The sequence below is a fragment of the Heteronotia binoei genome, chromosome 5 (genome assembly GCF_032191835.1).
Source record: "Heteronotia binoei isolate CCM8104 ecotype False Entrance Well chromosome 5, APGP_CSIRO_Hbin_v1, whole genome shotgun sequence".
Taxonomy (NCBI): domain Eukaryota; kingdom Metazoa; phylum Chordata; class Lepidosauria; order Squamata; family Gekkonidae; genus Heteronotia; species Heteronotia binoei.
In genome coordinates, this window is record NC_083227.1 from 5,044,695 (window position 1) to 5,060,365 (window position 15,671).

General features: G+C 47.1%; 1 protein-coding gene and 1 pseudogene across 1 annotated transcript in view; both read right to left on the bottom strand.

Moving 5' to 3' along the window:
* Window positions 1-15,671, bottom strand: part of LOC132571576 (zinc finger protein 420-like) — an 895,908-nt gene that overhangs the window by 840,404 nt on the left and 39,833 nt on the right. The window lies entirely within an intron of this gene.
* Window positions 3,849-8,977, bottom strand: LOC132570909 (zinc finger protein 420-like; annotated as a pseudogene).

Below are 15,671 nucleotides of genomic sequence, written 5' to 3' on the forward strand. Positions count from 1 at the left end.
CTGGCTTTCTTGCTCGCCTGCCCCCTTCCCTGCTCTCACGCCATCTTTCTCGCTCTCAGGCTGCCTTCCCTGCTCTCGCACTGCCTTCCCCACTCTAGGCTGGCTTTCTTGCTCGCCTGCCTCCTTCCCTGCTCTCACGCCATCTTTCTTGCTCTCAGGCTGCCTTCCCTGCTCTCGCACTGCCTTCCCCACTCTAGGCTGGCTTTCTTGCTCGCCTGCCCCCTTCCCTACTCTCATTCTGCTTCATACTGATGAAAGCCATAGCATGGCATCCGCTCTTCTGAAGTTCGCTGTGCCTGGACTCAGCTTTGGGAATTTTGTGCAAAATTTGTTACCGATATCTCCACTTGAATAGATGTATGTTAAACGCAGTGACATTGTCAAAGTTCTATTTTTTCAGATATACTTCTCTGGAGGTTGGCAACTGTGTCCCACTTGCAGCACAAATCCCGCAGCAGCCCCCCACCCCGATCCTCCCTCTGGCTGCCCTGTCTTTCCCAGTCTGTTGTTTTTAACTGCTTAGCTCAAAAGTGGCCAAACTTGCTTAAGATAAGAGTCAAATAGATTATATGTCAGATGTTTGAGAGACAGAAGACATGAACAAACATTATACACATCTTTTTTTTAATACTTTTTTTTTTGCACAGAAAGATAAATGCATAAGTATGCACTTGACAATATGACCATGCTAAAAGGAGAGTTTTTAAAAAACAAAACCTGGGAATAAGAGTCCTCATAAGACCATCATAGGGAAAGGTTAGGGGGTTATTTTTTGGCACCAGTAGGAGAAGGAAACACACAAGCATTATATAAATCTTTCACCTCTGTTTGCATCATTATGTATCTCTCTTTGCCATGAATCCTATGTTCCTAAACACAGCTCCTCCAAGAGCAAATGTCACCCCCATCTTTAAAAAGGGTTCCAGAGGAGATCTGGGAAATTACAGGCCAGTCAGTCTGACTTCAATACCGGGAAAGTCGGTAGAAACTATTATCAAGGACAGAATGAGTAGGCACATTGATGAATACGAGTTATTGAGGAAGACTCAGCATGGGTTCAGTAAGGGAAGATCTTGCCTCACGAACCTGTTACATTTCTTTGAGTGGGTGAATGAACATGTGGACAAAGGAGACCCAATAGATGTTGTTTACCTTGACTTCCAGAAAGCTTTTGATAAAGTTCCTCATCAAAGGCTCCTTAGAAATCTCGAGAGTCATGGAGTAAAAGGACAGGTCCTCTTATGGATCAAAAACTGGCTAATTAATAGGAAGCAGAGAGTGAGTATAAATGGGCAGACTTTGCAGTGAAGGACGGTGAGAGGATATTGGATTTATATCCCGCCCTCCACTCCAAAGAGTCTCAGAGAGGCTCACAATCTCCTTTACCTTCCTCCCCAACAACAGATACCTTGTGAGGTGGGTGGGGCTGGAGAGGGCTCTCACAGCAGCTGTTCTTTCAAGGACAACCTCTGCCAGAGCTATGGCTGACCCAAGGACATGCCAGCAGATGTAAGTGGAGTAGTGGGGAATCAAACCCGGTTCTCCCAGATAAGAGTTCGCACACTTAACCACTACACCAAACTGGCTCTCCTCTAAGCAGTGGGGTGCCGCAGGGCTCAGCACTGGGTCCCATGCTCTTTACTTGTTCATAAATGATTTGGAGTTGGGAGTAAGCAGTGAAGTGGCCAAGTTTGGAGATGACATTAAATTGTTCAGGGTGGTGAGAACCAGCGAGGATTGTGAGGCACTCCAAAGGGATCTGTTGAGGCTGGGTGAGTGGGCGTCAACGTGGCAGATGAGGTTCAATGTGGCCAAGTGCAAAGTAATGCACATTGGGGCCAAAAATTCCAGCTACAAATACAAGTCGATGGGGTGTGAACTGGCAGAGACTGACCAAGAGAGAGATCTTGGGGTCGTGGTAGATAACTCACTGAAAATATCAAGACAGTGTGCGATTGCAATAAAAAAGGCCAACGCCATGCTGGGAATTATTAGGAAGGGAGCTGAAAACAAATCAGCCAGTATCATAATGCCCCTGTATAAATCGATGGTGCGATCTCATTTGGAATACTGTGTGCAGTTCTGGTCACCACACCTCAAAAAGGATATTATAAGAATGGAAAAAGTGTAGAAAAGGGCAACTAGAATGATTAAAGGGTTGGAACACTTTCCCTATGAAGAAAGGTTAAAAAGCTTGGGGCTCTTTAGCTTGGAGAAACGTCGACTGCAGGGTGACATGATAGAGGTTTAAAAGATAATGCATGGGATAGAGAAAATAGAGAAAGAAGTACTTTTCTCCCTTTCTCACAATATAAGAACTCGTGGGCATTCGATGAAATTGCTGAGCAGACAGGTTAAAACGGATAAAAGGAAGAACTTCTTACCCAAAGTGTGATTAACGTGGAATTCACTGCCACAGGAGGTGGTGGCGGATACAAGTATAGACAGCTTCAAGAGGGAATTGGATAAAATATGGAGCAGAGGTCCATCAGTGGCTATTAGCCACAGCGTGTATATATATGTGTATATATATATATAATTTTTCCGGCCACTGTGTGACACATAGCGTTGGACTGGATGGATCATTGGCCTGACCCAATATGGCTTCTCTTATTGTTATGTTCTTATGAAACTAAGGGGGGAACCCAGCACTGCCCCCTTTAATTCCATCCTTCCTTCCAGTGGCTCTCTCAGCTTTTGCACTGGCTTTCCCCGCTCTAGGTCCGTGGGTGATCTGTGTGGTGGAGAAGGGCTTGGAAGCCTGCCTATTTCCCCCTCCTTCTCCCCTTCACACACGGTGGAAATATCTATCTATGGGAAGTGCTCAGAGGCTAACTGTGGTCCCAGTGTGAAGCAAGCTTACTTGAGAGTAAGCCTGCATTAAATTTCTCCTCAACGTCTGCGAGCTGCACAATATGCGTGAAAGAGCCACATGTGGCTCCCAACTCACAGTTTGGACACCCCTGGCTTACGTTTTACCAGCTGCTTTTGTCCAGACTCAGCTGTATTTATGGCCAGTGACTGATGCATCTTCTTCTTCATCTTTTGGTGTGTGTGTGTCCATCTGAAGGCCATGACGACCTCTGGTGACTGACCCCTGCTGGAGGCCTGGAGGATATTCAGGGAGGTAGCTAAATAAAGCCTGCCTCTGCATCCCCACTGCTGGTATTCCAAGGAGGTCTCCCATCCAAGTCCTTGCCAGAGTCGACCCTGCTCGGCTTCTGAGATCTGACAAGATCAGGCTTGCCGGGACTCTCCAAGTCAGGGTCCATTTCATTCTGCATCTTGACTCTAATTAGCCTTTCCTGGCAACTAACCGTCCGCCCACCCCCTTTCTACTTAGATGGAAGGGTTGAGGAAGTTCTCTTTCACTATCTGAAGAAGTGTGCTTGCACGTGGAAGGTTAAGCTCAGAATAAAACTTTGTTGGTCCTCAAGCTGAAACTGGACACAACCCTAAAAGAAGAAAAAGAATGCAGATTTATACCCTACCCAAGCGCTTTTAACGTTTCTTTCTGATTAGAATAAGGTTTCTTTTGTGGATTTCAACCTTTTACAGCAATTGGCATCTTTTCAATACTTTTTGTGGTCTGTGGTTGTCATTTAGATATGAAGTAGGAGGAAAGGTCTTCTACAGGCTAAGAGGTTGAATAGATTCCCCTTGTGTGGGTTCCTTGACAGGGCAGAAGAGAACTTCTTGGACTGAATCGCTTTCAAAGAAATTCAAAAGGTTTCTCCATTCTATGAGTTCATATATGCCTTTGAAAATTGTCACACTGACTGAATCTGCACACTCAAAAGTTTCCTCCCCCATGTGTGGGTTCTTCGATGCAGCTGAAGAGTGCTGCTTTAACTGAATCTTCTCTCAAACTCTAAGCACTGAAATGTTTCTCCTGTTTGTATTCTCTGATGCATTACTCTGTTCTCCCATCCCCTGCTCCCCTTAGCCTCATTGGAACCTACAGGATGAGAGTTGCCATTGCAGTAACGGAGGGTGACGGACAAACGGCTTATCAGCACGTTCAAAGGGTGGGGGGGGGGAAGTGCTCCCATTGGGATAGAGATTGAGAATTCTAAAGATTCTCCCCTCTGGGATAGAGATTGAGAATTCTAAAGATTCTCCCCCCTGTGTGTTCTCTGATGCTGCTGAAGATTCCTCCTCTCACTGTATCTCTTTCCACACTCTGAGCATTCAAAAGGTTTCTCCCCTGTGTGGGTTCTCTGATGACGTTGAAGATTGCCACTCTGACTGAATCTCTTTCCACACTCTGAGCATTCAAAAGGTTTCTCCCCTGTGTGGGTTCTCTGATGATGTCGAAGACTGCTACTGTCACTGAATCTCTTTCCACACTCTGAGCATTCAAAAGGTTTCTCCCCTGTGTGGGTTCTCTGATGATGTCGAAGACTGCTACTGTCACTGAATCTCTTTCCACACTCTGAGCATTCAAAAGGTTTCTCCCCTGTGTGGGTTCTCTGATGACACTGAAGAGTGCCAATCTCACTGAATTTCTTTCCACACTCTGAGAATTCAAAAGGTTTCTCCCCTGTGTGGGTTCTCTGATGAAGTTGAAGACTGCCACTCTGACTGAATCTCTTTCCACACTCTGAGCATTCAAAAGGTTTCTCCCCTGTGTGGGTTCTCTGATGACGCTGAAGAGTGCCACTCTGACTGAATCTCTTTCTACACTCTGAGCATTCAAAAGGTTTCTCCCCTGTGTGGGTTCTCTGATGACACTGAAGAGTGCCACTGTCACTGAATCTCTTTCCACACTCTGAGCATGCAAAAGGTTTCTCCCCTGTGTGGGTTCTCTGATGACGTTGAAGATGGCCACTCTTACTGAATCTCTTTCCACACTCTGAGCATTCAAAAGGTTTCTCCCCTGTGTGGGTTCTCTGATGACGTTGAAGATCGCCACTCTCACTGAATTTCTTTCCACACTCTGAGCATTCAAAAGGTTTCTCCCCTGTGTGGGTTCTCTGATGAAGTTGAAGACTGCCACTCCGACTGAATCTCTTTCCACACTCTGAGCATTCAAAAGGTTTCTCCCCTGTGTGGGTTCTCTGATGACGTTGAAGATCGCCACTCTCACTGAATCTCTTTCCACACTCTGAGCACTCAAAAGGTTTCTCCCCTGTGTGGGTTCTCTGATGAAGCTGAAGATTCCTCCTCTCACTGTATCTCTTTCCACACTCTGAGCATTCAAAAGGTTTCTCCCCTGTGTGGGTTCTCTGATGAAGTTGAAGATTGCCACTCCGACTGAATCTCTTTCCACACTCTGAGCATTCAAAAGGTTTCTCCCCTGTGTGGGTTCTCTGATGATGTCGAAGACTGCTACTGTCACTGAATCTCTTTCCACACTCTGAGCATTCAAAAGGTTTCTCCCCTGTGTGGGTTCTCTGATGACGCTGAAGAGTGCCACTCTGACTGAATCTCTTTCCACACTCTGAGCATTCAAAAGGTTTCTCCCCTGTGTGGGTTCTCTGATGACACTGAAGAGTGCCAATCTCACTGAATTTCTTTCCACACTCTGAGCATTCAAAAGGTTTCTCCCCTGTGTGGGTTCTCTGATGATGTTGAAGAGTGCCACTCTGACTGAATCTCTTTCCACACTCTGAGCATTCAAAAGGTTTCTCCCCTGTGTGGGTTCTCTGATGATGTTGAAGAATGCCACTCTCACTGAATCTCTTTCCACACTCTGAGCATTCAAAAGGTTTCTCCCCTGTGTGGGTTCTCTGATGACGCTGAAGAGTGCCACTCCGACTGAATCTCTTTCCACACTCTGAGCATTCAAAAGGTTTCTCCCCTGTGTGGGTTCTCTGATGACACTGAAGAGTGCCAATCTCACTGAATTTCTTTCCACACTCTGAGCATTCAAAAGGTTTCTCCCCTGTGTGGGTTCTCTGATGAAGTTGAAGACTGCCACTCCGACTGAATCTCTTTCCACACTCTGAGCATTCAAAAGGTTTCTCCCCTGTGTGGGTTCTCTGATGACGCTGAAGAGTGCCAATCTCACTGAATTTCTTTCCACACTCTGAGCATTCAAAAGGTTTCTCCCCTGTGTGGGTTCTCTGATGAAGTTGAAGACTGCCACTCCAACTGAATCTCTTTCCACACTCTGAGCATTCAAAAGGTTTCTCCCCTGTGTGGGTTCTCTGATGACGTTGAAGATCGCCACTCCCACTGAATCTCTTTCCACACTCTGAGCATTCAAAAGGTTTCTCCCCTGTGTGGGTTCTCTGATGACGTTGAAGATGGCCACTCTGACTGAATCTCTTTCCACACTCTGAGCATTCAAAAGGTTTCTCCCCTATGTGAGTTCTCTGATGATGTCGAAGACTGCCACTGTCACTGAATCTCTTTCCACACTCTGAGCATTCAAAAGGTTTCTCCCCTGTGTGGGTTCTCTGATGATGTTGAAGAGTGCCACTCTGACTGAATCTCTTTCCACACTCTGAGCATTCAAAAGGTTTCTCCCCTGTGTGGGTTCTCTGATGATGTTGAAGAATGCCACTCTCACTGAATCTCTTTCCACACTCTGAGCATTCAAAAGGTTTCTCCCCTGTGTGGGTTCTCTGATGATGTTGAAGAGTGCCGCTCTGACTGAATCTCTTTCCACACTCTGAGCATTCAAAAGGTTTCTCCTCTGTGTGGGTTCTCTGATGACGTTGAAGATGGCCACTCTCACTGAATCTCTTTCCACACTCTGAGCATTCAAAAGGTTTCTCCCCTGTGTGGATTCTCTGATGATGTTGAAGAGTGCCACTCTCACTGAATTTCTTTCCACACTCTGAGCATTCAAAAGGTTTCTCCTCTGTGTGGGTTCTCTGATGACGTTGAAGACTGACACTCTGACTGAATCTCTTTCCACACGAGCATTCAAAAGGTTTCTCCCCTGTGTGGGTTCTCTGATGACGTTGAAGAGTGCCACTCTTAATTAATCTCTTTCCACTCTCTGGGCATGTAAAAGTTCTCTCTCCTCTGTGGGTTTTTTGGTGCAGCTGAAAGATTCTACTCTGACTGAATTTATTACTCATTTCTGAGAATTCAGAAGGTTTCTCCTCTCTCTGTATTGTTTGGTGTACAAGGAGCTGTGATGTATTTCTGAAATACTTTCCACACTGAATGGATTTCCTTGCCTTCATTATCCTGTGCTTTGGAAAATGTACATTCTGCTTTTTTCCATAATGCTTCTCAACCATACCACCATCTTTCTTTATCTTAGGTTTGTCTTGATTCCTGACAATTTTGTTCAAGTTTTCATTTTTAACTCTATGTGGCATTTTCTGATAAAGTTCCTCACCCTCCACATTCCTCTGCTCATCTTCTGCTGGGATAGAGAGAAAGAAACTGTTAGCACTTGGAAAGGGAGTAAGATCTAGCAGCATCTATATGACTATAGGAGGAAAGTTTGGCTGATCTGAACCACACATCCACCTTACCCCGAGAATAATTAATATTTAAAAATACGTCCCCCTCCCATCTGTCTGCCCAGGCATCTCTTTTATAAGAGGCTGAATTAATCTAACTCGAACCTCATGATACCACTAAGCATCAGACGCTCAATATTTTCTGTCTCCCCAGACTCACATTCACAAAGTCTCTCTTCAGAATTTGGATCTCTTCTGAATCTGCCCTCAAGCACCACAGAGGGGAGAGCCTCACATCTAGCCACTGTGAAGGCTTTTCTGGTTTTTCTTTACATCAAGGTGTGTTCGAGGGAGGGAGGAAGGATGGGATGAAGGGAGGGTGGAATGAAGGAAGGAAAGGAGGGAGGGTGGAAGGAAGGGAGGGATGGTGGAAGGGAGGGAAGAAGGGTGGAGGGAAGGAAGGGAGGGAGTAAAGGAGAGAGGGTGGAAGAGGGAGAGGGTGGAAGGAAGGAAGGAAGGAAGGAAGGAAGGAAGGAAGGAAGGAAGGAAGGAAGGAAGGAAGGAAGGAAGGAAGGAAGGAAGGAAGATCGGGGAGGGAAGAGGAAGGGAGGGAGGGAGGAAGGGAAGGAAGAAAGGAAGGGAGGGAGGGAAGGAAGCTGCCCTGAGCCTGCTTCGGCAGGGAGGGCGGGATATAAATTTGAGAAATAAAGAAATAAATAAGGAATGGAGGGAGGGAGAAAGGTGGAAGGAAGGAAAGAAGGGGGGAGGGATGGTGGAAGGGAGGGAGGGAGGAAGGAAGGGAGGGAGGAAGTGTGGCAGGAAGGGAGGGAGGAAGGGTGGAAGGAAGGGAGGGAGGAAAATAGATGGGGAGGGAGGAGGGAGAGAGAGGTGAAAAGAAATCAACTTTTACTGCATTCTCCAAGCTCCCAGCTGGCTTTGCTTGGAAAAGTGATTTAAAGAGAACTGCCTCCTCCAAGCTGGTCGACAGGGCAGAGGGAGCTTTGAGAGCCACACGATCTGTGTGAAAGAGCCACGGTTTGGCCACCCCGGACTAGTCCCTCAGGTTGAAAGTTCCATTCCAACCAGTGATCGAGTGAAGCCATTTTGTCTTCCATTTTCAAAGTGCCAGTTTCTAGTCATGTCAGTACATTCGGGACACATCTGGGGACCTGCAGCTTCGCTCTAAGGAATTTGGTCTGAACCCTCTGAAGAGCAGCAGAGCTGGAAGAGGAACGGCCGATCAGAGCGCCACAGAGCCTTTCTGCAACTGCCTTCACTTGAAATACTTTTGGGGTGGCTGGAACATCAAGAGCCCCTTTTGCATGATATGCTGCCGGTTGAACTGGAGATCTTTTCATTCCACATAGATCCTCTGCCAGGGAGCCACAGCCCCTCCCCTAGTGGTAGGACATGCCTCAAAATGATGCAGTGCTATTCAGTATTTGGATTCATTCCACATCGCAACGGAACGGCACCCATGAAAGATCCTTACCCAGAGAGGCCACATTCTCATAGTTCTCCAGCATGACTTCCCTGTACAGAGCTCTTTGTCTTGGATCCAGCAGGGCCCACTCTGCCTCCGTGAAAGAGACGGACACCTCCTCAAAGGAAAAGGGACCCTGGAAGAAAAAGCAGATTCCCTCCTCTTCAGAGATCACACCAGGCAGAGGTTGCACACTGGAAGGGAGTTGTCTGGGAAGATATGGAAAGGAAGGCTTGGGAGGGTAAATGGAACAGTATTCAAGGGATCTCTCACACAGACTCCTTGTAGAAACAGAAGGAGCAAAAACTCCACTGAGAAAATAGGACGGACTCTGGCTGTCCAACCACACCCCCTCATCTCTCCTACCTGGATTGCAGGTGCAGCAGCCGTTTCCACCCCTCTGAAAAGATGAAGGCTCAAGAGCATCTGTTCACTGCCTGTTCCTGAGACAAGGGAGGAAGGAAGGGTGTTTGTTTATTTGTTCCCTGCTTCACACACCTCCTTTCTGGGGTTGTGAAACCTTACCCTATATATGTTCAACAGATTTTTAAAATACTTTTTATTACATTCTGGGAGAGGCAGAAGAGAAGCAGCAGAGACCTATGAGCCTCAGGGGTTATAAATGCTGCCAGAATATTTCAGACTTCTGTGAGACTTGGGTTTCCTCTATGGCAGGGGTGGCCAACGGTAGCTCTCCAGATATTTTTTCCTACAACTCCCATCAGCCCTAGCTATTGGCCATGCTGCCTGGGGCTGATGGGAGTTGTAGGCAAAAAACATCTGGAGAGCTACCGTTGGCCACCCCTGCTCTATGGAGAGGGAAAGGGGTTGGTGGAAAGGCCATGTCTGTGAGGCAGAATTTCCCATTTTAGTCTCTACTGTTACGTTGTAATTTTAGATTTTATATATTTTAAATGCTTTTTTTTCATTGTTGATTTTTTTTATGATGTAACCCACCCTGAGCCTGTTCTACGGGAAGTGCGAGCTAAAACTCAAACAAACAAAGAAATAAATATAACCCCCCCCCCCCATAGATGCATTTGCGGGGGGGGGGAATATGTATGGAAGAGCAATGCAATTGGCTGCACTCTCTGACATGGGATTGCTGGTGGGGGAGACCTTCTGTAGAAAGAGGAGGGGGTTTGTCCCTTGGGAGGAGGAGACCATAGAAGCCTGGAGCATCCTGGAGGGAAAATGGGGGGTCTTGTGGGGAGGATATTGTGGCTTTGGCCTAAGGACAGGCTTATTCAACCCCCCCCCCACCCCTTTTTTAATTTTTACATTCTTATGTGCCTGCCTGAGTGTTTGTGTCCTTTGCAAGAATTGTGCATTTCAGTTTCACAGATGGAAAAATAATGTCTGTTCCGTTGTTTCATAGGCACAACTCAAGAGTCTTTTTCCTATTCAGTTGTTGTTTGGAATTGCCACTTTAACTGCTTAGGTCAAAGGTGGCCAAACTTGCTAAAGATAAGAGCCAAATAAGTTATATGTCAGAAGTTTGAGAGGCGCAAGACATGAACAAACATTATAAACATGTCTTAAAAAAACAAAACCTGGGGAACCTTTTTTCTGCCAAGGGCCATATGGATATTTATAACATCCTTCGTGGGCCATAAAAAAATATCAACTTAAAAAACAGTGCTCCACCGAGGGAGAATGATTCAGGCCAGCAAAATTAATGCAAATAATTGTTTTTCTATTTGAAGTCATGTGGGGAGTGCCTAATCTGGCACTCACACACACACACACACCTGGCCTGCCGCCCTAGGCAAATCCATAGGTACAGGGCTTTTTTTGTAGAAAAAAGCCCAGCAGGAACTCGGTAGCATATTAGACCACATTCCCTAATACTAGCATATTAGGTCACACACTCATTAGCATATTAGGCCACACCCTCTGGAATAATCAAGTGCAAACTGAACTGTGACAATAACTTTTCCAGGCCCTGCAGCAATTCTGGCCGGCAAGCCAGGCCCGAGAGAGGCTGCCACATGGCTCGGTTTGGCCCAGCAATCCCTGAGGGCCACACCAAGTGACCTTAAGGGCCATATACGGCCCTTGGGACGGAGGTTCCCCACCCCTGGCGTAGAGGATGTGCTTAGAAGAATGTTTACTTTTGCCGGTATAGAGAGTAATAAAACAATTTATGCTGGCCACCATTTGTTTGCTTACTCTTCCAGCTTGCTTGGCTCTGAGAACCTGTCCTTCCTGTAATCTGTTCAGACACTCAAGAGAAGGATGCTCTCTTCCTTTCTCTATTAGGCACTTTGGAGCAGTGAGGTGGATGATATGCTGGACCATATGCTGAACATGAGTCAACAGTGTGATGCGGTGGCTAAAAAGGCAAATGCAATTTTGGGCTGTATCAGCAGAAGTATCGTGTCCAGATCACGTGAAGTGATGGTATCACTTTACTCTACTCTGGTAAGACCTCACCTGGAGTATTGTGTTCAGTTTTGGGCAGCACATTTTTCAGATTTCTGTAAGACTTCGGTTTCCTCTGTGGCAGGGATGGCCAATGGTAGCTCTCCAGATGTTTTTTCCTACAATTCCCATCAGCCCCAGCTACTGGCCATGCTGGCTAGGGCTGATGGGAGTTGTAGGCAAAAAGCATCTGGAGAGCTACCGTTGGCCACCCCTGCCCTATGGAGAGGGAAAGGGGTTGGTGGAAAAGCCATAGCATGAAACTTCACTGTCACAATGTACCAGATGCGAATCAAGAAGTTCTGGAGAGTTGAAGGAAATAAGAATGAGTTTTCAGAGTGTCTCTGGGCATGCTAAGTTCACAACCAGATTTTCAGCCAGATGCAACTTCAACAAGATATCACATCTGTCCCAAGTCCCACCCCAAGACCCTCCCCAAAGTTCCTGGCAGTGCTGGGCCATCGCCTGCCATCCCTCCTCCACCACCTGCTGCCCACAGCAGCCCCCAGGTGACGCTTCAAGCACAAGCACAGAAGCCACAGTTCCCCATTGGTATTTGCCCCCAGGGACAATTTCGGCTGCCCTAGAAGGTGGAGGTTCCCTTTATTCACCAGGCTGAAGAGCTCTGCTGAGGCTGATCTACCTTCCCCCCCACCTTGGCAAGTTGAGACTCTGATGGAAGGAAGGTGAGATGTGATTTTTTTTAATATAATGAGAAACACTGACCTTCAGGAATTATTCTATTCTCCTTTTAGAGGCATCACAGTTTGTGGACACTGAGTGCCACCAATTAACTCTGTGTTGTCTGTAGAAATAAGTATCCCCCCCAACCTGAACTCTCTACCCACCACATTCACGGGTTGCCCCAATCACACCCAGGCACAAGGAGTCCTTACCACAGGAGAGGGCATCTTGGGCACGCTCCACAGCCTGCACCCTCTGCCCCTGCTCCAAGGAAGCTCCTTCTTCCTCAGGGATTGCAGCTTCCATCTCCAAAGGTGATCCCCGTAACTGAAACAGCAGCCAGGGAAACAGGTAAGAACATAAGAACATAAGAGAAGCCCTGTTGGATCAGGCCAATGGCCCATCCAGTCCAACATTCTGTGTCACACAGCGGCCAAATATATATATATATATATATACACACACACACACTGTGGCTAATAGCCACTGATGGACCTCTGCTCCATATTTTTATCTAACCCCCTCTTGAAGGTGGCCATGCTTGTGGCCGCCACCACCTCCTGTGGCAGTGAATTCCACATGTTAATCACCCTTTGGGTGAAGAAGTACTTCCTTTTATCCGTTTTAACCTGTCTGCTCAGCAATTTCATCGAATGCCCACGAGTTCTCGTATTGTGAGAAAGGGAGAAAAGTACTTCTTTCTCTACTTTCTCCATCCCATGCATTATCTTGTAAACCTCTATCATGTCACCCCTCAGTCGACGTTTCTCCAAGCTAAAGAGCCCTAAGCGTTTCAACCTTTCTTCATAGGGAAGGTGTTCCAGCCCTTTAATCATTCTAGTTGCCCTTTCCTGAACTTTCTCCAATGCTATAATATCCTTTTTGAGGTGCGGCGACCAGAACTGCACACAGTACTCCAAATGAGACCGCACCATCGATTTATACAGGGGCATTATGATACTGGCTGATTTGTTTTCAATTCCCTTCCTAATAATTCCCAGCATGGCGTTGGCCTTTTTTATTGCAAACGCACACTGCCTTGACATTTTCAGTGAATTATCTACCACGACCCCAAGATCTCTCTCTTGGTCAGTCTCTGCCAGTTCACACCCCATCAACTTGTATTTGTAGCTGGGATTCTTGGCCCCAATGTGCATTACTTTGCACTTGGCCACATTGAACCTCATCTGCCACATTGACGCCCACTCACCCAGCCTCAGCAGATCCCTTTGGAGTTCCTCACAATCCTCTCTGGTTCTCACCACCCTGAACAATTTAGTGTCATCCGCACATTTGGCCACTTCACTGCTCACTCCCAACTCTAAATCATTTATGAACAAGTTAAAGAGCATGGGACCCAGTACCGAGCCCTGCGGCACCCCACTGCTTACCGTCCTCCACTGCGAAGACTGCCCATTTATACTCACTCTCTGCTTCCTATTAATTAGCCAGTTTTTGATCCACAAGAGGACCTGTCCTTTTACTCCATGACTCTCAAGCTTTCTAAGGAGCCTTTGATGAGGAACTTTATCAAAAGCTTTCTGGAAGTCAAGGTAAACAACATCTATCGGGTCTCCTTTGTCCACAAGTTTGTTTACCCCCTCAAAGAAATGTAACAGGTTAGTGAGGCAAGATCTTCCCTTACAGAACCCATGCTGAGTCTTCCTCAATAAGAGATGGAATGGAAAAGAGACCAAGTAAGGGATCCTGCCCCACTCCCAGATTCTGCACCCTTCTCTCAGCAGAGCTGGTGATGTACCTGCAAGGATCAGAAATCTTCTAGCAGAAGAAGCTCTGGGCAATTATCTGGCAAGGAAACTTTAAGATAAGGACAGATTTAGTTGCTTGAATTAGACATGCAGGAGAGAATCCCTCTCACCTGTTCTGCCTGCCTCTTCTCCTCTGCCTGACTCAGAAGGAAACCTTCGGCCAGGGCCACTGCCTGGGAACTGGTCTCCGGCCCACATCCTCTGACCCAGCCCTGCATTTCCTGGGGCAGGAGAGCCAGGAACTGCTCCAGGATCACCAGGTCCACGATCTGCTTCTTGGTGTGCCTCTCCGGCTCCAGCCACCGGTTGCAAAGTCCATGGAGCTGGCTGCAAACCTCTCGGGGCCCATCGGCCTCATGGTAGCAGAACTGCCGGAAGGGTTGGCAGTGTACATCTGAGATCGTGGTGTCTTTAGACAGGACCTCTGGCACAGCTGTTTTCCAGAATTCAGCACCACTTCCAGGTGGGATGGGATGGGGACTCTTCCTTGCTCTCTTGCCAGCTTGAGGTCCTTCTGGGTCCTGCTCTTCCATCTCCTTCCCCTTCTCTTGAGTCACCTCGGTCTCTGAAAAGCTGCCTTTATTAAATTGGCTCTGAAGGGAGGCTTCTCCCTGAGGGGATGGAGAGAGACAGACAGGAGTGTGTCAAAAGGAAGGTACACACACACAATCCTGCAGACACATAGATGCACATATAAGTACAACCTCCATTCCCCAAGAGAAGCAGGAAATAAAACACAAGTCCTTCATCCAGAGAATTATCACAGTTCTCTCCCGGCCCCGTATTCCCGCTCACCCTGAAAGAAGGGCCATTTTCCAGAGTCCAGACTATTTGGAATAAAGCCAAGACTCTGAAGACCTTTGCATGGCTACTAATTATCTCAGTGGTGGAGATGGTAGTTGGGGGGAGGGTCAGCCGAAATACCTGCCATTGCGAGAAGCCAATCAGCATGAATGATTCATACATGTGATCCCATCTGGGATTCCTTACTGGGCCCCCCAAAGGCAGGCTTCATAGTCTTGTTGGCATCTCCCTTAACGAGATCTGAACCCTCCCCTCCTGGGACTGTGCTCTGGTGTTCCTCCCTGTTGTGCTGCCTGGGGGTCTGTGCCTCTCTCGCCTGGCAAAAGGATGCCCATCCTTGCACCCTAACCCCAGCACAGGAGGGAGAATCTGGCATCGTGTCATGTCTGCCTCTGCCAAGTGAGCTGTGGAGGGATGGGGCAGGGGTGATGCGTTTGGAGCAGGAGCGATGTTTCCCGTGTGTTTACATGCCATGTTCCTCACAGTGGTGGATTCTTGTGTGGAAAAATAATCTCTGCTCTTTTGTTTCATAGGCACAACTCAAGAGTCTTTTGACTATTCGGTTGTTGTTTTTAACTGCCACTTTAACTGCTTAGGTCAAAGGTGGCCAAACTTGCTAAAGATAAGAGCCAAATAGATTATATGTCAGAAGTCTGAGAGGCGCAAGATGTGACCAAACATAATGCACATGTCTTATAAAAACAAAACCTGGGAATAACAGTCCTCATAAGAACATCATAGGGAAAGGTTAGGGAATTATTTTTTGGCACTAGTGGGAGAAGGAAACACACAGATGTTGGTGGAATTCCTTGTGGGGGGGAGCCAACATGGGGGCCCCTCGCACTCACAGAGGGCTTGGTTCTTTTCCTCCTTCTAGGTCTTTGCCAAGGGTCTGCGCTGGAATCCTTGAAATACAAACTTATCTAACAGTATGAAATTAACTACCCAAGTACACTCTAAGCGTGAAAACCAAAAACTTCCCTTATTTAACAATAATGATAACAAATAACCTTCTAAGCTCTGGGATGGCAGCAAACGGGGTGAGAGAAAGGCTTCCAGGATGGGGCTATGCTCTTTATTAGGGTCCCCTTCTCTCCACCACCCATCCCCCCTGCAAGGTAGACCAGTCCCAGAGGGAAG